This window comes from Anolis carolinensis, chromosome 5, assembly GCF_035594765.1.
Source record: "Anolis carolinensis isolate JA03-04 chromosome 5, rAnoCar3.1.pri, whole genome shotgun sequence".
NCBI classification, from domain to species: Eukaryota; Metazoa; Chordata; class Lepidosauria; order Squamata; family Dactyloidae; genus Anolis; species Anolis carolinensis.
In genome coordinates, this window is record NC_085845.1 from 164959973 (window position 1) to 164984005 (window position 24033).

The following is a 24033-nucleotide window of genomic DNA, read 5'->3' on the forward strand; positions in this document are numbered from 1 at the left end:
CACTTGGGCCTCTTCCACACTGCTTGTAAAATACAGATTATCTGATTTGAACTGGATTATATGGCAGTGTAGACTCAAGGCCCTTCCACACAGCTATATAACCCAGAACACAGCTATATAACCCAGAATGCCAAGGCAGATAATCCACAGTATCTGCTTTGAATTGGGTTATCTTGAATCCACACTGCCATATAATCAAGTTCAGCATGGATTTTATACAGCTGTGTAGAAGGGGCCTCATATAATCCAGTTCTAAGCAGATAATATAAGATTATAAATATAATATATAATAATTACTGTGGTTTAATAATACAGAACAATATAATCTCTAAAATCAGTTACACCAGTAGGCTGTTATAAGCAGGTGTGCCTGTGGAGTAACTCAGATGTGGAGGGAGAGTATAGAATGGAGGAATGAGTTGCTGTGTTCGGCGTAGCTGGTGCTGTTTGGATTGTTTATAGTTTGAGAAGTCCACAATAGAAGAAAGAAGATAGAAGAAAGAAGAAAAGCCTTGGATTGAGTAAGCAAAGATAAGGCATTGGATTTATGCCTATGTAATGAACTTCCTTTATGTTTGAAGAAACAATATTTTGTAAATACTTCAGGAATGTTATTTTTGTAACAAGAAAAAGCCTCCAGAGGAAGTGAAAAACAAATTAACATAGTCTGTGTGTTTTTATTCATTTGGTCATTTGCTATCCGCTGCTGAGTTACACTGCTGCTGTTAAGCAGTACTACAATTTCTTTACGGGGTGGGTCTTTTGTTTGTAAGCCCCCTCACCCAACAAGTGCCAGCTAACACTTCCCAACAAAGGATTCCTGTGCCGTCCGCCGGACAATAAAAAACTATAAAACTGAAACGTGCTGTCCTTTATCCGGGCGAACTGCAAATCCCTATAAGCTGTCCTATAGATATTGAACGACTGAGTCTGGATAACTTCAAAAAAGGATGTTTATTCATACAAGGTTGTAAACCTGGCACAGATCTTAAAGTTGCAGAAAATGAAACAAATTTCTATAGGTTTTAGGTACAGAATTATCCCTGGTTCCAGAAAGCAAAGGTGATTATAAAACCACTATACCCTAATCACGCTGCCTATATTAGAAGGAGAAACTCTTTCCTTCCCTATCTTTACAGCAAAGATTAGTTCTAGAAGCGATGGAATAACTCTGCTCCTCTAACTAGATTTCCTATTCCAGATCAATATAATTCAATACTTATCTAATTTGGATAGGCTTAGATTGGCCTGGTTTTGAGGATGATTTGTCCCAGTTAGCCTTGCACAGCTCCAGCACGTTGGAAAACTATAGCCAGAATGAAGCTCCAAAATGGAGACTAGACCCTGGTAAAAAGGGCGGTCCTAAGATGTTGCACTCTTTGACCAATCACTGCAAAGAAAACTGCAGCCAGCTTTTGCAGATTCCAAGCCACTTTTCCTGGGCTTTGCAGCCAGAGGCTGAAACAAGATGCAAAGGAGGGAAAACAAACAAACGACCAATAGGTAAGGTAAACCATCGTCCTGGGGGACGGAACACTCCCCGCTAAATTCCCAGGATGTGGGAATTTACCAATCAAAAACATACAAACACCTTTGTATACACAACAATAAAACAGTATAAAACTTACACACTTTGGACAGGCAACACGAAATTGCTGGTTGGTCTGTCCAGGACAGACATTTTGTCCTTACTATGAGTCTTTACCTGAACTTTTCTAACCTTACCGTCAGGGCAAGGAAAGGTCTTTAGTATAATGCCCATAGGCCAGGCATAGCGGGGCAAGTCTTTGTCCTTTAGCAACACAAGGTTTCCCACCTTGAAATTGTCCTCTGGGGTTTGCCAGAGTCTTCTGGTTGGAAGCTGGCTTAAGTATTCGGCCTTCCACCTCTTCCAGAAGTGGTTGGCTAAGGTCTGCACATGCAAAATTGGTGCCACAGTCCGATCGAATTGACTTAATTGGCCCTCTGAGGGCTACAAACTTTTCCAAGGCATTTATGGATGATGAAGTGTTCATTCCCTCTGCAACCTTTATATGGACAGCTCGTACTGACAAACAAGTAAACAAAACCGCACATCTTTTGTTATTTACAACACCACCCCTGGTTTTCCTAGTGACAACCTCCCAAGGACCAAACACATCGATTCCCACATGGGAAAAGGGGGGGTCTGTCAAAGTCCTGTCCTGAGGTAACTCAGCCATCAGCTGACTCTGAGTCGCCGACATTTGACACACTTAAAAATAACACTGCTGACCAAACTTTTAGCATTTACCACCCACAGACCTTCATTTCTAAGGGCTGCCTCAGTTAGAGTTCTACCCTGATGATGGATTTTCTCATGGTAGTGACGAACCAACAACAAAGCAATATGGCTATTGGGGGGTACAATGATGGGGTTCTTTGTACACACTTTGAGTTTAGCCTTAGCTAACCTCCCTCCCACTCTTAAAATGCCCTCCTTGTCTAGAAATGGGTTTAATTCACGCAAGAAACTCCGGCTGGGGGTGTTAAGCCCTTGCTCTAGCCTAGCTATTTCCTGCTTGAAAACAGATCTCTGTACTGACTTGAATATGACGCTCTTAGCCTTTATCATATCCTGGACCTGTAAAGGCTCACTATCTTTGCAAGCTAAACGATGTATAAGCCTAGCTACTGCTCTAAGAAGACTGTGCCACTCCGAAAAACGTTCAAAACGGTGTGGTTCCAGGCAAGATCTTTGGCCCATCTTGATTTCTGTAGTCATCTTGCAAACTTTCACCTCTGCACTTCGTGAGACTTGAGCATTCATAATGTCCGAAAACCTTTGCTCATCTTTCGAGAGCGCTGTGGCTTCGTCTCTCTCAGAGACTTTGAAGATGGAGGAATACTCTGGAGTTATTGCTTGGCAGTAGACTGAGATGTGACTTAGGCAACTGCGCACAAGTGTAGGACGTCCACCTTTAAGCACCTGTGCTTGATTGGAGTCCAACGACGATGGTGAGTGCATCTTGTTTATGCACACTGGGCCTGTAACTGTCCAGCCTAGTGGTAGCAGCTGAGCAATGGGCGCCCCTGGAGGTCCCTTAACTTGGTCGTTCACATAGAACAAGTTCGGACAGTCCGCACCAAGCAGAAGGGCAATGTCCACATCTGGACGGAAAGCAGGTATGGCATTCTTTAATCGTCGCAAATGTGGATGAGCCTCCACAACTTCTCTAGTTACAATTTGTTTTTTGTTCCGAGGGATGGAGGAACACTCAATCAGGTCTGGCAACTTGAACTGCCTCTTCTGGTCGCAAGAGGAGACAACAAAGCCAGATGCTATGCGACCCTGCAACTTCTTTTTTCCTGCACATGTAGTCATGGTGTAATCGACCATCTTGGTTTTAAGGTCAAACATGCGGAAGAACTCTGGAGTAGCCAGGGAGGCGTCGCTCTGTGAATCCAGGGCCACATAGAGTCTCTTTCTAAGCCAAGGGCTCTTGGCTGGATATACATCCGCTAGGCAGATAGGATGACAAACTCTGTACTGGTGCGAGTCAGAACACAGCTCTGTGCAGGCGACTGCTGAAACCTCCACCTGCATCTCTGGTACGGCTGGCTTGTCGGTGTCTTCGACTGCTGACTTTTCTTTTGGTGAAGAGTTCTCTTTGGGGTGGGAGATGATATTGGAGTTGTGCATTGCGGTGCAATGCTTAAGGCTGTTACACCTTGCGCATTTGACGTCCTCTTTGCAGTTGGATGCAAAGTGAGGAGTTGCTCCACAGCACCTAAAACATATGCCCAGCTTCTGTACAATCTGTTGTCTTTCTTTATAAGGCTTCTTGCCAAATTCCCGGCAGTTGGCCAAACTGTGAGGCTTTTGGTGAATGGGGCAGAGCAACTCTTTTACCTCCGACCTGGGTTCATCAGTCTTGTGTTGAGTTTCGACTGCCTTTACGCTGACAGGTCTATTGGCCTCTCTAGGTGGTTTCTTGTCCACTTCAGATGCCTTCCCTGGATGGGTCCCTTGGTATAAGGTGGGGAGGCCCGTCTGCGGATCATTCCTTTCTCTGGCTGCCCTGGTGATGAACTGGACCAAATGAGAAAATGGAGGGTATGCCTGGGAGTGGGCCTCCTTGTAGTTGAAGACCTCCTGTCCCCAGCGTTCTTGCAAAGTGAAGGGCAGCTTGGTCAAGATCTGCCTCTGGGACAGGTGCTGATCGAGGCACTTCAAACCGGGCAGTTCTGGATTCTCCTTGGCCGACTCTAATTCCGCAAGGAGATCGCTGAGGTCCCACAAGAGTTTGAAGTCTTTGAGTTTTAAAGCTGGGAACCTTTGGAGCTTGTCCATAAGAGATGCTTCAATCTCTGTACTGGCCCCATACCTCTGCTGCAACCTGGCCCAGGCCTTTTCCAGGGCTTTGTCGGGATCGGCTACGTGGGCTGCGTAGATCTTCTTAACTTGTGAGGATGAGGCTGGGCCCAACCATGCAGCCAGAAGAGTCAGTTCTTCCTCAGGCAATAACTTTAAGTCTCTGATTGCTCTCTGGAAGGTGGCCTTCCAGAGAAGAAATTCCTCAGGCTTGTCCGAAAACTTTTCGACACCCTTGTCCTTAAGATCTCTTCTGGGACTTCTGATGATGGAGACAAGCTGGGACTCCGGCGTCGAAGGGAACAATTGAGGAGTTTGCTGTTGTGGAGTGGACTCCCACCGTGTACCTTGCGTCAACCTTTGGCCTCTTGGAGGGATGACATCGACCACTGACGAATCGATGGTTCCCTGTGCAGCTGTCTGTAGGGGCCAACTAGCGCTCGGCCTTGAGGCCCTGATTGACTGACCTAGGGTTTTAGCAGGAGGCACAGGTAGCTCGAGCAAGGGTGAGCTCCCCGCTATGACGCTCTGCTCTGCAGGAAACTCAAAAGTGACTTTGGGGCCCTGCTCTGGGTAAGGAGAGAAGTCTCCCTGTTCCTCATCCGAAAACTGGCTGTACATGCTGCCAAGGTGCGCAAACACTTTGGCAGAAGGGTCCTGTATTGGTAACTGGCTTACATTTTCTTCCGTGAGTGGCTCAATTAGGGCCTTGGCCAAAGTCTCAGCCCTTACCCTTTTGGCTGCGGCATCCATCTTTATTCTAAGCATCTCTATACGAGCCTGTTCTATTTGCATTTCGCTTTGTCTACGGGCCTGTTCTATTTGCATTTCGCTTTGTCTTTGGGCCTGTTCCATTTGCATTTCGCTTTGTCTACGGGCCTGTTCTATTTGCATTTCGCTTTGTCTACGGGCCTGTTCTATTTGCAGTCGTTGCTCTTCTTCTTTAAAGGGAAGGGTGAGATCAGCTGCCTTAGCATCAGCCTCCGCCCCCGCTACCTTGCTCTTTAGCTCCAGACGTGCAGCCTCCTTAATGTGCAAGGCAGCTAGGGAAGAGATGGCACTCCCAGCAGCAGAAGACTTGCTAGAGTGGCTGTGTTTAGACGATGCACGCTCCCTTAGTTTAGATACCTGGCTAGAGCGGTTGGACTTAAGACTAAGTGCCACAGCAGGTGATTTCAAAAGATTGGTCTCATGGCTGCATAAGGAAGCTAGGATTGCCCTCACCCTATTTTCTTTCTCATTAGTGTCAGCTAAAACACTCCCTATTTCTAACTCTGAATCCTTGGCGTTAATGCGCTCGAGGACCTGGACTATCTTAGACACTAAACCCCTCCAAAGACCGAAGGCTTCTTCGAGGTCTGTCTGTAATATGGCTGGCACCCTTGTGATACCCAAGCTCTCTATTCTGTCCATTAATGTTGTGATGCGCTCCCATGCCGAACCTAACCTCACATGGAGGAGCTCCTTTTCGTCTATTAGATGGGCTAGCATTTTGGCTGAAGGGTGCTTTATCCTTTGGGGCCTTTCATTCCTACTTTCAGCCTCAGAAGGAGGTACGCCATCTGTATCATCTTGAAATTGCATAGACATTATGTATTCTTAATAGCAAGTAAATTTACAACAAAGGCAAATGCAATATACCTGCAAGTAAATTTACAATAAAAGCAAATTCAATATATAATACAATTCACAGCACTTAACCATAGCAATATATATCACTAAGTAACTATACTTTACAAAGATTGTGACCTTTGGCGCCAGATTTTGGTGGGCAAGTTGCAAAATGCCAACTGACAGCAACTTGTCACTTGTTACCTCCCTTGCCCGAGTGACGTAAACTGCCAAAATGGCGACTTCGCCAAATTTTCAAGCACCTCGTGCTCTGCGGCTCGAGGCCTGCCGCCGAAGGAGCACCGAGGCTGGCTTTGGAAAGGAGGAGAGAAGAGACGCCTCCTCCCCGCTGTGAAGGGAGGTCACCACCGCAGGTCGATGAAGCAGGTCACCACCGCAGGACGATGAAGCAGGTCACCACCGCAGGACGATGAGGCAGGTCACCACCGCAGGACGATGAGGCAGGTCACAACCGCCGGACCATGAGGCAGGTCAAAGCCGGCCGAGTGCTCCGGCCGAACTCCTGATGAAGAGGCTGTCAAAGCCGGTTGAGTGCTCCGGCCGAACTCGCAGCAGCGTTGCCAGGCCTGTCCAGGTTCTAGCCTGGTTCTGGTGGGCTCCACGCCTCAGAGCCAGCCAAAGAACTGTCGCTGGTGCTCCGCGGCTCGAGGTCTACCGCCGAGGGAGCCCTGGACGTTGCTGGGAACTGCACAGCCTGTGCAAACCCAGAAAGCCACTGGGCTACGTGCGCACACGCGAGCCAAATAGCAAGGAAATAGAGCCCCACTATTTGACTCCTTCAGGTCTGAGAGCGGGCTCCACTGCCTCAGACGCTGGTAGAGTCTTTAGGTATGCAGACTGAGCTCAGGCGGAAAAGCCGCAGCCTATACTAAAACTTCCTAAACTATAAAAAACTATAAAGCCGTGCAAGTTAGCTGAAGCGGAAAAACCGCTGATCGACCTCAAAACTGTGCCGTCCGCCGGACAATAAAAAACTATAAAACTGAAACGTGCTGTCCTTTATCCGGGCGAACTGCAAATCCCTATAAGCTGTCCTATAGATATTGAACGACTGAGTCTGGATAACTTCAAAAAAGGATGTTTATTCATACAAGGTTGTAAACCTGGCACAGATCTTAAAGTTGCAGAAAATGAAACAAATTTCTATAGGTTTTAGGTACAGAATTATCCCTGGTTCCAGAAAGCAAAGGTGATTATAAAACCACTATACCCTAATCACGCTGCCTATATTAGAAGGAGAAACTCTTTCCTTCCCTATCTTTACAGCAAAGATTAGTTCTAGAAGCGATGGAATAACTCTGCTCCTCTAACTAGATTTCCTATTCCAGATCAATATAATTCAATACTTATCTAATTTGGATAGGCTTAGATTGGCCTGGTTTTGAGGATGATTTGTCCCAGTTAGCCTTGCACAGCTCCAGCACGTTGGAAAACTATAGCCAGAATGAAGCTCCAAAATGGAGACTAGACCCTGGTAAAAAGGGCGGTCCTAAGATGTTGCACTCTTTGACCAATCACTGCAAAGAAAACTGCAGCCAGCTTTTGCAGATTCCAAGCCACTTTTCCTGGGCTTTGCAGCCAGAGGCTGAAACAAGATGCAAAGGAGGGAAAACAAACAAACGACCAATAGGTAAGGTAAACCATCGTCCTGGGGGACGGAACAATTCCCCCAGGGAGGAAGCAGCCAGGCTTTGAAACTGCAATGCCATTATATACTAATCAAGGGGACTAATTGCATCATTCATACTTTCTACACCCAGACTATTCATTGCTATTCAACCTGGCCAACCAAGGATTCCACAAGGTAGAACGTGGCCAGGCTTGCAAGCAGCAAGGATATTCACTGCTATTCAACCTGGTCAAGCAAGATTTCCCCTAGGTAGAAAACTCCCACACTTTGAAGCCATGAGGCTACTCCATCCCATTCAACCTGACCTAGCAAGGATGCCCTATGTAGAAAGCAGCCAGGCTTTTAAGCTGCAAGACTATTCAGTGAAATTCAAGCTGGCCTAACAAGAATTCCCCTACAAAGGAAGTAGCCAGTCTTCAATGTGGCTCTTTGATTGAGAGTGCTACTCTAGCTTGCCAAACAAGGATTCCACTAGGTATAACACAGCCAGGCAATGAAGCTGCAAGGCTGTTCAGTGAAATTCAACCAGACCAACAAAGGATTAACCTTAGTAGAAGGCAGCCAGGCTTTGAAGCAGCGATACTACTCTGTACTATTGAAACTGATCAACCAAAGATTCCCCTAGGTACCAAGCAGCCAGGCTTTGAAGTAGTGAGGCGATTCATTGCACTCTAACAGCCCAAAAAACAATTCCCCTAGAACGCAAGTACCCAGCCTTCCAAGCAGCAAGCCTATTCCATTGTATTCCAGCTCACCAAACAAGCATTCCCATAAGAAGAAAATGGCCAGGCTTTGAGGCTGCAAGGCTATTCACTGCTATTCCACCAGGCTAACAAAGGATTCCCATAAGCCACAGCAACATGTGGCCGGTCACAGCTAATGTTATATAAGGCAGTGTACCAAGGAAAAAGTGAGTGATAATTCTGAACAAACAAATAAATACAGGCAGTCCCCAAGTTACAAACATCTGACTCATAGTTAAGAATGGGGCAGAGACAACAGGAAGTGAGAGAAATCTACACTTCGGAAGGGAAATTCACTCCTAAAAGAGTTATCATGAGGAAAAGGTGTCTCTATTGAAGAGTTCTCACCAATCTATGTTTTTAACAACAGAATTAACAACAGAACCTATCTTGTTTGTAACTTGGGGACTGCCTGTAATACCTATTGCCTCTGATCACTTTGGATTACATATAGATATGCATACCAGTTCTCTCATTGGGCTTGACAGAACATTTTAGACAGTAGTGATACTCAGGACTCTATCTCAAAGTGCAGGATGAGGTAAAGAAGTGTCATTTTATTGTGGAGTTATGTCCCATAGCATTATAAAGGACATCCTTCCATTTCTAATTCCTCTTTGCACATTGTCTTTTCTTGCCAGTTTTACCAAAATTATCAATTTTTAGATTTATCCCAAGAGCCAGTGTCGTCACCACCCACTCAATTTTAAAAGAAAAAAAAAAACATTAGAGAAAATAGCTTGAGTTGATCCAAGCAGTTGATCTTAAATATGACATCACTTGGGAGAAACCTTACTTTCCCCTCAGATCCCGCTACTCTGCATCTTGGGAAGGGCTCTGCCATAAATTGTACTCCCAATGGATTCTAAGTGTTTAGAAAAATGGGGAGGGGCAGTGTAGGATAAGGTCTTCAATATGTTCTAAGGATAGATTGAATCATTTGGCTCGGATTTGCCCTGGAGTTAAATAGTTAAAATTAGACACAATGGGCTGGGATTTTTCTTTTTAGTTTGAGTAGCCAAACCGAGGGTAAATTCAAAATGAACACCAAATGCCCCTCGGCATAAAAGTCTCTTGATATTAACTTTTATGTATGTCATGAAGATTCTGCATGAAAGCAGGAATGTACTTCATTACTGAATGGCATGTGCCTAGGGTTACTCTCAAAGGAAAAGTATCTTAAATCTCCCTTGTGTTTTCAGCCTGCGGCTCAGAATGTCTTAGCAAGAAAATTAGGCTTGTCTGACTGTTTAGTTGTAAACAAGTTCATTTATTAGAATGGAATCACCTTGCCTCTCCTTGTGTGTAAATAACAACTGAGAGCAACAACTTTCAGATGTACGAAGTGTGAACAAGATCCATCTCCCAGGAATGATTTTGCCATATACTCCAATTGCATTATTCCCCATCCCTTTCCTACACCCAAGGGAAAATTATATTTTGTTACCCAATTTCAAAACAAAGATAAAGCAGCAGGACTCATATAAGGAAATGTTTATTAACAATCCTGTGTCTAGCATGCAGGAATATTATGCAGTCAGATGTAAGAGAAATCAGCTTCTATTTTTAGAGTGGCTGACAGAACATAATTAAAGCAGACTCCAAAAATATAGATATTTTTTATTAGCAAAACTAGCATGGAAAGATTCCCCACCCACACTCCATATCTATAAACATAATACAAGTGAAAATCTGTATGTGTGTATGTGGCATGGGTGTCTGTTCACACAGAGAGTCTTCAGCCTCCACAAACAGGCTATAGTTCCCAGTGCTGAGGAGCCACCAAGTCACTCCCTCCCAGTACATTGCAGGTTATAGCAAACAAATTCCAGTGTTCCTTTCCCTGACCATTTGCATGACCCCGCCCACTGCCTCTCCCTCAACCCTTTCCTACCCTTTCCTATGGCACACAGCAAACAGAGGAATTGATCAGCAATTGAACATAATGGAGGGAAGGTTTTGGGGAGAATTCACCATGATTTATAGGAGTTGTAGGGACTGGGATGTATAGTTCACCTGCAATCTAAGAGATCTGTGTCTGAGATATGATGAGTGATTTGACTTGATCAGGCTCCATACTGAGTAGCAACCCTGGAGAGAAGCCCAGTGATGAGATTTTTGTTGCTACAGCCTGTTTCCATGTGGACTGGAACTCATCCTTCATGGTTAGTGGGGCAAGACCAGGGGGGTCACAGGATATTTTGAGTCAGTAGTTGAGTATGACCACTCACACTCTGGCCTCCACTTTCATGAAGGACACCAACTCATGTTTACCATCACTGTTCTCTTTTCCAACCCTCCAAGGTGGTAAAATGTCTGATGTGGCAAGAATTCACAGGTTATATGCAAGTGAGCCCGGGCTGTAGCGCAGGCTGGAGAGCAAGCCAACTATAACCAGCTGCAATGAATCACTCTGACCAGGAGGTCATGAGTTCGAGGCCTGCTCGGAGCCTATGTTTGTCTTGTCTTTGTTCTATGTTAAAAGGCATTGAATGTTTGCCTATATGTGTAATGTGATCCGCTCTGAGTCCCCTTCGGGGTGAGAAGGGCGGAATATAAATGCTGTAAATAAATAAATAAATAAATGAGTCTCAACTGACAAACATGATACTCAGCTTCACCATTTTCCTGTTCCGCTTCCTCTCAGTTGTCAGTTCTAGGGAATTGCTCAGAATGCTCTTACTGTTCCACATTCTGCTGTAAATGTTGGAAGATACTGGATTTAAGGTTTAGTGATCCACACTCTCCATTTTACATGGGCTATGGAGCAATGGAAACTTCACTGGGCTTTTAAGAGGCATTTTCTCAAAGAAAATAAAATAAACCAATTTATGAATGTTATAAGTTTGGGTTTTCAAAATGTCTTTAAGGAAATGCTTTTTTTTTTCTTCTTTCCGGTAGAGCTATTTTGCTGTTTTCCATATTTATTAGGAACATCTGCTTTGGAAACTGTGAAAACAAAGAAATGAATATTAAACAGTAGCAAATGATGATTTCTAGAACAAAAACACATCAATTCTTCGGGAGTTGTTTACAAATATGTGCCAATTTTGTAAAACAAAATCATTGGTTTTAATTATTTTCTATATTGGACCTGATCCTAGAGATTTTGTTGTATTTATTCCTTTATACAAGAGGTCCCCTCTCCATCCCTTTCTTTAAAAGAGTTTCCCCAAAGTATAGTCCCTTTTCCCTCATTCCACAGTACTTTTTAAATTAAAAGGTTTTCTAAAACTAACTTGGTCAGTGCTTCATCTGAATCTGCTCTCATGCAATGAGATCTAGAATGATGTCAAAAAGAATGTGAAAAGAGTAATTTGCAGTATAGCTCCTTCAGATGTATTTTTAAATGCCTTAAAGGGTGAATTGGCCAAACAGTTCACCAATATACTGTTAAAGAGTCAGGTTTAATTGGCCTTGACGGATATACTCATTCAATAATAATAATAATACATTTTATCTATATTCCACCCTTCTCCCCTAGGGGATTTAGAGCGGATTACAGCATTTATATACATAGGCAAACATTCAACACTTTGTAAATGTATCCTGCATCCTGCAAACCTGTGTTTCATTATGTATAAAAGATATAATATAGCAAGAAACTCCTTTTTGCGCTAGATATCTTTTCTCATTCTTTGAAGAAGTTTTCAGATACAAAGTTCACAATACTAATTGGCATGAACATCTATTTCATCTTGATTTTGCCACCCAAAAAATAAATGGAAAATTGGGAGTTAAGTAAGTTTAGATGTTGAATACTGATCTTGAAGAGAGTGATTTGATACTCAAAGGGGGATGGAGGTTAATATGGTTGATATTCTCTATTTACGTCAGCTTGGATTATTTTCTTTCCCAAATATTAATATTTTTTGCTTCTTGCCTGAAGTGAATACCTTATACACTTGAACAGTTGCTGTAGCTCTGGTGGGTTTCCAGACTTCTTCAGATGCTTAAATCAGTTATACGCTTTTCCAGAGTCAGAGGGTATTGAGGGAATTTAAGATGAATGACACTAGGATTCAAGTTCTGTCTGGTGTGCTACTGACTGTTGTGGAATAAATCCAAACAGGTCTACCACTGGAGGAGTGGGGCCAAGAGGAGACAAAGTCCAGGATCCCTTTCATTTTGATTAACAATATGTTAGGTCATCTATTATAATAACAAAATTAATAACCTTTAAGCTTTGTCCCTTTTTCTGTACCTATTTTAAAAAAAACATCATGATGAAATCCCACAGCTTTTTCCTTTACTAACAGTAATCTAGTTCAATCACTTCCAGATGCAGAACTCCACATTTAAATTATCACTGACAGATGGCTTATTCTGATTATTCCAAGTTCTATTGAAAATCTTCTAGTGAAAGAGAACCCTAGACTTTTCAAAGTAGCCCATTTCACTCTGAACAGTTCTTACTTCATGGAATTTCTTCTTAATCTGTTGGCAGAATCTCCTTTTCTTTTAACTTGGTTTGGGACATAACCCTGTAATCAACATAAAACATGCTTGCTCTATGTTCCATATCACAACCCCTCAGATAAAGGGAGACTTTTTTCCCCAATATTCACAATCTTTGTTTCTCCATTCTAAGCATACCAAACTTCCTCTATAGTTTCTCATTGAGTTTCTAGGCCAGGCCCGTACAACTTGGCAGTTGTAAAGGGCCAATACTGGAAAAAATAAAAACAAAACTTCTGTAGGCCACTCCTCCCTTCCTGCCTGACCAGGAAGGCAGGCAGAGAGGGCTCACCAGCAAAAAGGCATCACAGCCCCTTCACCCATTCACTAGCTTTGTACCATTCCCATGGGACCAGGAAGGTAGGCACAGGAAGAGCTGACCAGCAAAGGGGAAGCTCAGCCCCTTCTGTGGGCCACAAGGAAGCCCTTTGTGGGCTTCAGTTCTTCTTTAGACTCTTTATCACCATGGTTTTTTTTTTCTTCATGACATATTGCATCTTACTGTTGGTTTTTTTTTTTTTTGCCTAGAATGGGTGGGCAAAAGTTGAGAGACAAATGTACCAGAGTGGTACCATTGTGTCCCTTGATTTGTATCTTAAACAAATGTTACTCATCAGATATGTTGATGCCTTTTTCTCGTTAAAGATAGAACTTTGCATGGATCCTATCAGCTGTCTCTTCCTGTTTAGTATCAAATTTGTTAAGCATCCCTTTGTCTCTTCATAGAAATTATTTATAAAATACTGAAAAATTCTAGATCCAAAATTGAATGCCATGTTTTGAGAGACTACAACTTAAGAAAATTAAATTCAGTTGTTATTGACATACAATTTAACTGGAATTGCTGTCAATTTGTTATAAATGGTATTGGCTTGAAGTTGAATGAATTACCTTTACACTGATGGATTTGTGTACACATGTAGTGTGGATGGAACATTGCCTAGCATTATTCTGATTAGGAATAAATCAGGTGAGCCAGCATTCCTTTTTGGCATTATTCATGAAAAAGTTCTTGGCCCAAAGAGTGTTTTTCAATCTGAGAGAGAGATAATAGGCTAGTATAATTTCCCTGAATTCTTACTTCAAATTTACAACTTTGCATTTGTTCATGCAGGTTGAAGTCCCTAAACTAAGCTAAGCTTAAGAAGCCCCTTAGCATTACCACAAAAGTGTATTATCTTACTTGTTCTATTTCTCTCTTGTGAACATCAGTTTAAAAATGAAAACAAAATGGTAGCCAGAGTATAGCTATTCAGTCGTAGTGAAAGAATAATAATCTAAAGCTAGATTTCTTACATGGTTCCTTGGATATATAGTTTCTGAGTACAAAAGGGGTTGATTTCAAATTATTATTTAGAAAATGTTAATATATACAAGGATACAGAGTACACAGAGATTGCTCATGTGACTGTTGCAACATGGTGAGAGAAAGACTGGTCCTTGTAGTATATGGTATTTGGACTATACTCTTAAGATTTCAAATCATGACACTACTGCAACCCTTTCCAAAATTAGCTCAGTGTGAATTGATGAAGCAGTCTCATGAGTCAGTACTGGAACTGCATTGTTAAAGTGGCCAAGAATGGGGATTAGATGCTAATGAGGGCCGATTGTATGAAGTGCTATAACACTGAAAGTAAATGGCCACCAGAGATTTTCAAGTGAGTTAGTTGCTCTCTGGACTGTAGAACTATAGAATCACAGAGTTGGAAGAAACTACAAGGAGCATCCAATCCAGCTGTAGGTTACTGTAGTGTTGGAGAACCCCAATGTTCTGAGGGAATTAAATATTACACCAAGGCCACTGTGAGATGGCCTCTGAGAGGCCAGGGGGTGCTAGAGAGACAAGGATAGTCCATTTTATGGGGGGGGGGGGGGGGGTGGAGTTGAAGGAGGAAAACCATTTTCCCCAGTTTCACCATACCCATATCATAAACTAGAGTTGTTTCAATGACAGGTGGAAGGAATAACAGGAAAACAGGGGAAAATGGTTTTCCTCCACCTCACCCTCCACCCTGTAAAATGGACTATCCTTCTCCCTCTAGTGCAGGGGTCCCCAAACTAAGGCCCGGGGGCCGGATGCGGCCCATCGAAGCTATTTTTCCAGCCCCCATGGCACAAGGGCAAAGGGGGTTGGGCTAATTGACCCAAGGGGTCTCTTCTTCTCTTACAACCATTATTATTATTATTATTATTATTATTATTATTATTATTATTATTATTATTACATTGAGGCTGGGTGGCCATCCGTCAGGGGTGCTTTGCTTGTGCTTTTGGTGCACAAAGGCAAACGGTGATTGGGCTAAATGGCCCAAGGGGTCTCTTCCAACCCTCTTTTTTATTGTTGTTGTTGTTGTTATTATTATTATTATTATTATTATTATTATTATTATTATTATTAATAACTTTGAGGATCGTGAACTGCCCCCTGTTTTAAAAGTTTGGGGACCCTTGCTCTAGTGCCTCCTGGTGGCCACCACCGGATAATGGAACAGTACCGGCATTACTTAAGACTACATGACCATCATGGCAACTACCAGTAGGCACTGTCTTGAGAGGTTATTGTTTCAAGAGAAATAACAAGCGGTTCATACAATAGATCTGCATATTGCTACTGGGTGGGAAAAGAATCTGATGTGAGACTGATGGTAATTACTTTGTCATGGTTAGATAATTTAATTGTGAAACTTGGATTGACCGTAGCAGTCTTGTCTGTAAGATGGTCTGTTCTTAGAGATCTATCACATCCACTGGGATCTTGAGCACTCCAGGGATGTAATGGTGATTCAGTTGAAGCTTTGATCTCAAGTGTGGAATACCGAAATATAAAAGACTTTCAATACAAACACACTCAAGAATATTGTTCCTTGGTTTACAAACGATTTATAGGCATTGAATCAATTTGGACAACTATACAAGAGAAGTATGATCACACTGCCAACACTGTCTTATTAACAGAGACTCCCGAAAGGTTATATTTTGCCATATTGATTTCATCTTGGAGTTGTCATCCAACAGAGCTGTTCCAGATGGTGTAAACATTTGTTGAGGCTGAGTTTGGGGAGTTACTACTCCCTGCCACTGTGTTATGGCAGATTATGTGACAAATCTCTTTTAAAATCTCTAGATCTTCAACTCTGTGAACAAATCTATACTGAACTTTGTTTTTTCTCCAGTATATACACAAACGAGGAAGGAAATATAAACTTTGTTCCTTCTTCTCATCCTCAGGGAAATGCGAATGATTTTTCTCAGTCCTAGCAAATGAGGAAGCCATCGTCTCTTCATAAATAAGATTCAGAGCTCTAAATGAGGTAAGATCAATAATTTCATTTTAAGAAAACAATATAATTATTTCAGCTGCTTGGGACAACTTTGTGCTAGGCATAGCTATTTCAACAATACATTAGAACTGTAAAAAAACATGCTTTTTATTATTTCATATATTTTCTGCTCAGCATATGAATTGATTGATGCCAGATCTGATTATGGATAAATAAATCAGTGTTAGTACTGTGTGGATTTCATTTCTGCAGGAAAGGAAGATATATAGAAGAAGAATAGATCATATTGAAACAACTTTAGTTGTTTAAAATAAAAACCAAAGCTCTGGAATATCACACCGTGTCTTTCATTAGTCAAAGGTTATGAGTCAGTTGATTATATGACAAGAGGTGCAAACTTGCCCTTCCCTGTGACTCATATAATAGAAGCATCCTGATTAATATTTCATTGATGAAGCTGTATGTTTCAGAAATATTTATGGCCTGAAAGACTTCTCATCAAGCCACAATTTTCTGAGAGATGAGATTTTTTAAATCCTGGAATCCTGAATGACTCTTTTGAAATTGTTGATGGAATGAATTAATATACAGGGCGAGCACAGATACCATGTACTATGCCAAATAATAAAATCCAGTTTTCAGAGTAGCATGAAAAAATTAACCTTGCAAATGAACAGATAATCTGAACACTGATTTTCTTCAATAGCATTTGATTAAGGTGCTTTTCAGATGAATGTGTAATCAAAAAATTATATAGCAATAGTCTGCTTATTAAAACATTCACAGTATTTTGAAAAATTAATTATGGAAGTTGAGGAGACACCACATTTACATTGGTAAATGTTAACATGGGCATTCTCAAACCACCTCAGGCTTTGGTCTGTTTAAAGTGAGCCTTTTAGAATGATTTGTTCACTGTTCTATGCAAAGAAGATTGATCCTTGTTGCCCACATAACACCTTTTGCCATTATGTTGATTGGCAGCCGTTCTATTGGGAGTAATTTGCCTGATCTGCCAGGGGGTAAAAAGTATGGCAGTGCACTGGCAGCTGTTAACTAGAATGACAAGGCCAAAAAAGGTGGAGAGAAAGAATAAATTATATAAATGTTTTAAAGTCACACACAAACAAAGGACACCTGATCTGTAGCTTAATAATGTAGGGAAATCTATAAAGTTTGGGCATGGTATTCTATGAAATTTTTCATGACACTAATTTTGGAGGATCCTCCCAACTCCAGTATTGCCCTTCTATTTCTTCTGTATATTTTGGGAGGGAATCCCAAAAGTACAGCCTCATGCCCACAACGAGCCCTGATGTGGAGGATTACACCACTCACACACATGAATATATAAACAGGTGAGTGAAGGCAGGGGAGGCACTTCCTTCCCTTCCTTTGCACATACTCAGAGAACCCCTTTCCTTTACCTTTCTGCTCCTTGACAATGGGAGTGTGTTGCCTTAACATGTCAAGGCTGAGTAATGTGTTCATGGCAAATCGAAAAGAGATTTAAATTATTCTTTGGTGGTTGTTCTCTTCCTATCCCATATTCTGCAATGCCAAGTCTTGCCCACCTAGGAAATAATGCACCAAATTATTCTTATTACTAATGTGTAATACATGTACCTTATGCTAATTCATGTGTCAGCTGCCTTGGATCTCACTTAGGAGATGCCTGGGATATAAATACAAATGAAATAAAAACAAAAAACTATTAAAAACGTATCAGAGATTAGACCAAAAGCAACCTTCTGGGCTCAGCAAAATGGAAATAGTCCCATAATTGTTTTAGCTCCTTCAGGAGAGGATAGGACTGTCTTGGCCAACAAATGGTGTCAAAATAATTACATTATGTAACAAAATTTGAAAAAATATATATCCTGGGTTTGAAAGTGTTATTTCCTGTTTAATTGAAAGTACTTTGAAAGTACGTAGTTGTTATACTCCAGAAACTTTGTTTTTGTATCTGCCTCAAACTGTCTTGAATATGTTGGCTCTTAAGGACTTCATCACACTTATCAATTTAAGTGTCCTAATATGCTTGCCAGTCAGTTGAGGGATGGATGGCACCCAGTCCATCACACAATGTTCCTCAACTTCCTGCATAGGCCCTGCCCCCACCCGGCGTGCCAGTGTCCTAGGACGCTTCCTCATAAACACGGGAAGGCTTCTGTGGTGTGCTGGCTCAAATGGAGCCGGCAAACTTCTGTCCCAGTTGGGCGACTCTTCCCCTGTGTGATGGGGAAAGCGTTGCCATGCCACACTTGCTGGTGAAACAGCACTGGGTGTGTGTGTGTGTGTGTGTGTGTGTGATAAGGTCCTATGAGCTATTTATTGAAAAAGTTGTGCTGTAGGATAAACCCTTAATAAACCCTTTCCATGTTTTTATGATAGAACCAATTAGGAAATGACATTTATAACCCAGGACCAAAAATCATGTTATATAGTGTTATTGAGCAGGCGGGGGGGGGGGGGGGGGGATGGAAAAATAGTGTGGTGAATCTGTTTTGAGTTTAAGGTTGCATCTACACCACAGAATTAGAACAGTTTGATGCTTCTTTCACTATCCTGGCTCAATGTGAGGAAATACTTGGAGTTATAGTCTTGCAAGGTCTTTCTCCTTCTCAGCCAAATAGTTTTGGTGCTTCACCAAACCACAACTCCCAGGATTCCATAGTCTTGAGCCAGGACAGATAAATTTGGGTCAAACTTCCTTAATACTACAGTAGAAGTATACCCTTTATTTTCTATATTTATTGACTATATTTTTTCTACTAGTATAGCTATGTAAGGCAGCTAACACTGATGTATAATAATGCTGATTAAAAACAACACAGAAATATTACAATATAAACATAAAACTTAAAATATTTTAAAAAGTTATGCTGGTAAACATTAAAATATTAAAATGTATTAAAACTTTATGCCAACCTTAAAATCCCAATCACACAGTTAAAAAACCCCCCAGCCCATATCAGTATAAAATGCCTGATGGCAGAGGAATATTTTAATCTGCCGACGAAAGCCCAGCAGTAATAGAGTCATTCTGGTATCTGGAAACAGTAATTGAAAAGGCCCCATCTCCCTTGTTCCCACTGAAGGAACTTGATAGGTTTGTTGGGCATCTCTGGATGATCATAATGTTCTAAAGCACCATATAGTCCAACTAACCTGTGATCTCAAGATGATGAAGCCTATTCTAAAACTAGATCCAGCACCTAGGAGACTTCCTTCAAAGTCTGCTGCAATACTTTCATCATCCTCTTGATATGGGAGCCTCTAGAACAATAAGCCCTAGTCGCATTGGGAGGTAAGCAAGGACACCATAGGGATTTGAACCCCATCCTGGAAGCCAGGAGTGCCAACCACCAGTGTCTTTTGCTTTTTTTGGCAATGCAAAGAGGAAAAAAGCAAAACCTGAGAGAACACATGTGTGTTCTCTCAGGAAAAGAAAACCTCCCAGTTAGGATGATGAAAGCTGCTTCTACAACTGAGAACTCCTGCCTATCCAGGTATTATTATTATTATTATTATTATTATTATTATTGTTATTGTTATTATCATCATCATCATCTCACATCTTTTTCAGAATTGAGACCAAAAGAAACGTACTTAAAAAGCATACAAAAAACATACAAAAGGTAAACACTGAAATGGACTTCAACTTTTACCAGTATTATAATAAATCAATTGAAAAGCAAATCAAATAAATGCATAAAAAGCTTTTAAAAACTGTTCAGATAGGAGCTACTCACCCCAGCTTTCCAACCTCAGAAGACATAGACTGTTTATTCTTCGGAGTATGATATTTAGATGTTATCTATTAAGAAAGGTGTGCCTGCACCCTATTAAAAATATTTAGACATTCATAAGCATTAAACTATATAAACGGTTATTTTAGAGTTACTACCACTGCAGCAAATCACAGCAATCAAGTCTAAAAATCTAAGCATGGTATGAAAATAGAGGAAAATACTCACCAAAAATGAAAACTCACTTATCTGGGAGTTTCCTTACCTGATCTGGGAAAAAACACCATTAAACATTCCTAAGTCTATCTCCAGCCCTAGAGATAAATAGGAGAATACATTTCTATATAAAAGAAGAAGAATGAAACTGTACTTACTGACATGACTTCTGTGACTGATTGTGAATATCTTGTTTTGCAAGAACATAGCTGTTTAAAAAACATAAAAGGAAATCTCCACGCAAAAGCATTTGTACTTGGTATGGAAAGAGAGGAAAGATGGCTCACCTGTTGTTTAGTCTATCACAGTGGGAATTCCTTGGGTCTGGAGGTTCCTCCATTCTCAAGATATCAGTGTTTTCCTAGTCCTTCCAGTTACCCCAGAGAAAAGCATGTTAAGTACCAAAAGCAACATAGATGTACCTGAAGTTCCTGAAAGGCTAAAAAGAAAATGGCTGTTTTTATAGATGTGGATGGTTAAGCAAATTTCTTTGACTGACACATGTTCGTGACCTGAACTTTTGTAAAAGGAGAGACCCACTCATTTTGTACGTGAAAGAAAAACAGTATGGTTCACCTGTTCCTTTGTTCATTGACGTGTGAACTCCTTGTGCATTGGGCATTTTTTCCTCTCTTCTGATCTTAAGCAATCTTAGGAAGACAACTTACTGACGTGGTTCTGTAGCTGGAAGTTTTGGGAGTTTGGATGTTCTTGGAAGCAAATGTTAAGAAACCAGGCAAAATCCTCACACACAAAAGCAATGCACTAAAGAAGATAACTACATGATAAAAATGGTATTGGGACTTGCCAGTTGAGCTGGTCGTAGGCTCAACGTAGGTTTTGTGGTCGGAATGTGATCTGGAGATGCATCTGGAAAAGACTCAAGGCTTCAGTGCCCCCCTCCCATTTCCTCTATTGCCAAAGAGGAGCAAGAAAGCATGTTAAATACCAAAAAAGCATTTAAAGGTGCACATTTTAGACACCAATGTGAAAAATTTAATAATAATAATAATAATAATAATAATAATAATAATAATAATATGTAATAATAATTGGTAACCATCTATTCACATGGCTCACGGTGGGCCACAACACAGTTCAAACACATCATCATAAATTCATACAGTAAAATGCATATATTAAAACACATTTCCATATAATACACATATTAAAAGAACTGGCATGCAATAAGATTATTCCTATCCAAAATGCTTCCAAATCCTACTTGCTGCTATATGGTCAAGACTAACGCATTGTACCAACCTTGAAAGATGGGCATCCAGAATGTGGCAAAAAGAGAATCCATCCTGATTGAGTTTCCTGCTGATTTACCTTCTTTTTTGAATGCGATTGGAGATGTAACTGGAAGAGGTTCAATACTACAGTTCCCCCTCTCATCCCATATTGCCAAAAATGAACCAAAACAGCATGTTGACTACAGAAAAACATTTCAGTTCAAACATGGTTATCTGTACAAATGAAACAATGTTAACAGAAAAGGAAGAATGGGAGAAATCTTCTCTCCAAATGGATCCAAACAGCAATTGCCATTCCATATTTCAAGATAACTCACTGTGCAAACTTTCAAACTTGGTTGTGAAGAGAGGAGAATCCAACCCAGAACAGCTTCAAAGTGTATCTGTACATGAAGCACCTGAAAGAATGCCCCCCCGCCCGCTTCGCACATCAAAATATCAAAATATCACTTGTTAGCCACATGTCTCTATGCTGCCAAATACCTGGATCTACAATTGGGTCTCAATGGAATTAGGAAGGGAAGAAAATATATTAGTTCTTGCCTGATTTAGAGAATTAATCTCTTGCTCCATTTCTGCTCTTGTCAAATAATGAAGGAAGTGCCTGAAAGATTGAAAAAAAATGCCCCACCCCACCTTCATTGCCCTAAAGGAACAAATATAGCATGTGAACTACAGCAGAATATTTAAAGACATATGTTTCAGGGAGAAAATTCAGAAAAGAACGAACTGATATGGATTCAGACTATCCCTAATTCCAAGTGCACCACATTTTAACTGTTGATACAGGTTTGAGGTTAACTCACTGAGAAGGTCTTAAAAGGGTGGAAAATAAAGAACCCTACCTGGTGAGTATTAGACTGGTAACTGCACGAAGCACCTGAAAAATCAAGAATGTCCCCCATTCCTTCCAAATACCCCAGAACTATCCACCAAAAACAACAGCAGCATTAAAAAAAATTAAGACAGCACTTTCTATTCTAACCCAACCAGCATGCTAACTGAAGAAAAACATTTAAATTCAAATACAAATTCAAATTCAAATTCATGCAATACCCCAAAAGGAAGAATGTAACAAAAATGCAACAATTTTTTCGTCCTTCAAATGAATCCAGATAACAATTATTGTTTCATGTGTCAAAATAACTCACTGCGCAAATCTTCAAACATGGGCATTTGGAGGTGGCAAAAGATTAAATCCAGGACAGATTCATCATTTTGCTGAAAAAAATTGCAAGAACTGCTCTTCAATCTATATTTGCAAGTTATAATCTATGGTCAATATTTCACCAAACTAAAAACGCTCCTGGTTACATTTTAAAAAACTGGGCCATCATTGTATTAACATCATATTATTAACATTTATTTCCCTATTTTCTTTAACTTTTCTAACAATTTTCAATAACTGCTCCTTTTCCCATATTTAAACATCTATTCCCTAGCAAGTGATGTATTTTTGCTAAGTGAAAGTTAAAGACATCTAAGGTACAATATACTTTGATTTCACATGGTTTCCCAACTTTCCATCTTTCCTTTTTGGTATATTTTTACCTTCCCCCTTTCTACCTACTTCCTAAGCTCTTATCTTTCCTGAAGTTCTGAAAATGAAGAGCAAAGAAACCAGTATAGAATCAGTAGGACAGTCTCACTCATTGGAATGAGTCGGATGCATGTCACGCATCACAAAAGGAGAAAAAATAGTTCCGGGCAGCAGTGCTCAATAGAGTGAACAACTCTCCCATATTTCATGGAAACTTCCATATTACAACTAAGTTTTTGGGAACCTCACTATTCACATGTCTACAGATTGACATGGAAATGTGCAAAAGTTGTCATGGCTAAGGACTGCCACATGTCATGCATCACACAAGGAGAAAAAATAGTTCCTGGCAGCAGTGCTCAATAGAGTGAACAACTCTCCCATATTTCATGGAAACTCCCATACTACAACTATGTTTTTGGGAATCTAACTATTCACATGTCTATACCTTGACATGGAAATGTGCAAAAGTTGTTGTGGCTAAGGACCTTATCACATTAAGACTGGAATTCGCCAGCATGAGGTATGGGTAACCCATTGCCCTGCAACACCCAACTTCCCACTCACCCCATCCCATTAGGGAACGTGTCCGTCTTTTTACCCTCGTTGATGCCTATGCAACATGGGAAGCCTCCCGTGTTGCCACACTGGCAGCTTACAACAATCCCTCTTCACTTGAACCACGGAGCCACATCAGAATGGGAGCTGGTGACCTCTGTGCCATAAGTGAAGATGGAGCATCATATGATGGGCAATTTTGCTTGTCTGATGAGTTAGGTAATCTCTCGAAAATTCATGGCTGAAAGTTGGTCGTTCTAATAAAATGCTATGGACTATCGTCATTAAGTAACTCCACATGCCCAAGACAAACATGCAAGTGTCTAAATGTCAAGGCCAGTTGGGTGCCTGACACTAAGATTAAAGTCAATGATGTAGCCTGGCTTCTAGTTATTGATCCCCGCAGGTGTGAGTGACTTTATGTCACACACACCAGAGGGCTTAAAGCAGAGGTGTCAAACGTGTGGCTTTCCAGATGTTTGGGCCTCCAACTCCCAGAAGCCCAGTTTGCCCAATGGCCAGGAATTCTGGGAGCTGAAGTCCAAAACATCTGGAGGCCCACAAGTTTGACACCACTGGCTCTTAGTATGCTTTATGTTATTCTCTGCGGCAAAGAGGGATTGCTCAGTAG

At 41.1% G+C, this 24033-nt stretch overlaps 1 long non-coding RNA gene across 1 annotated transcript in view; it reads left to right on the plus strand.

The window, feature by feature from the left end:
* Positions 1-369: 369 nt before the first annotated feature.
* LOC134299587 (uncharacterized) overlaps positions 370-24033 on the plus strand; it is a 41636-nt gene continuing 17972 nt past the window's right edge. The window contains exons 1-2 of the long non-coding RNA XR_010006799.1: positions 370-521; positions 16028-16110. This is a non-coding gene — a long non-coding RNA (uncharacterized LOC134299587). The remainder of the gene's footprint in view (positions 522-16027; positions 16111-24033) is intronic.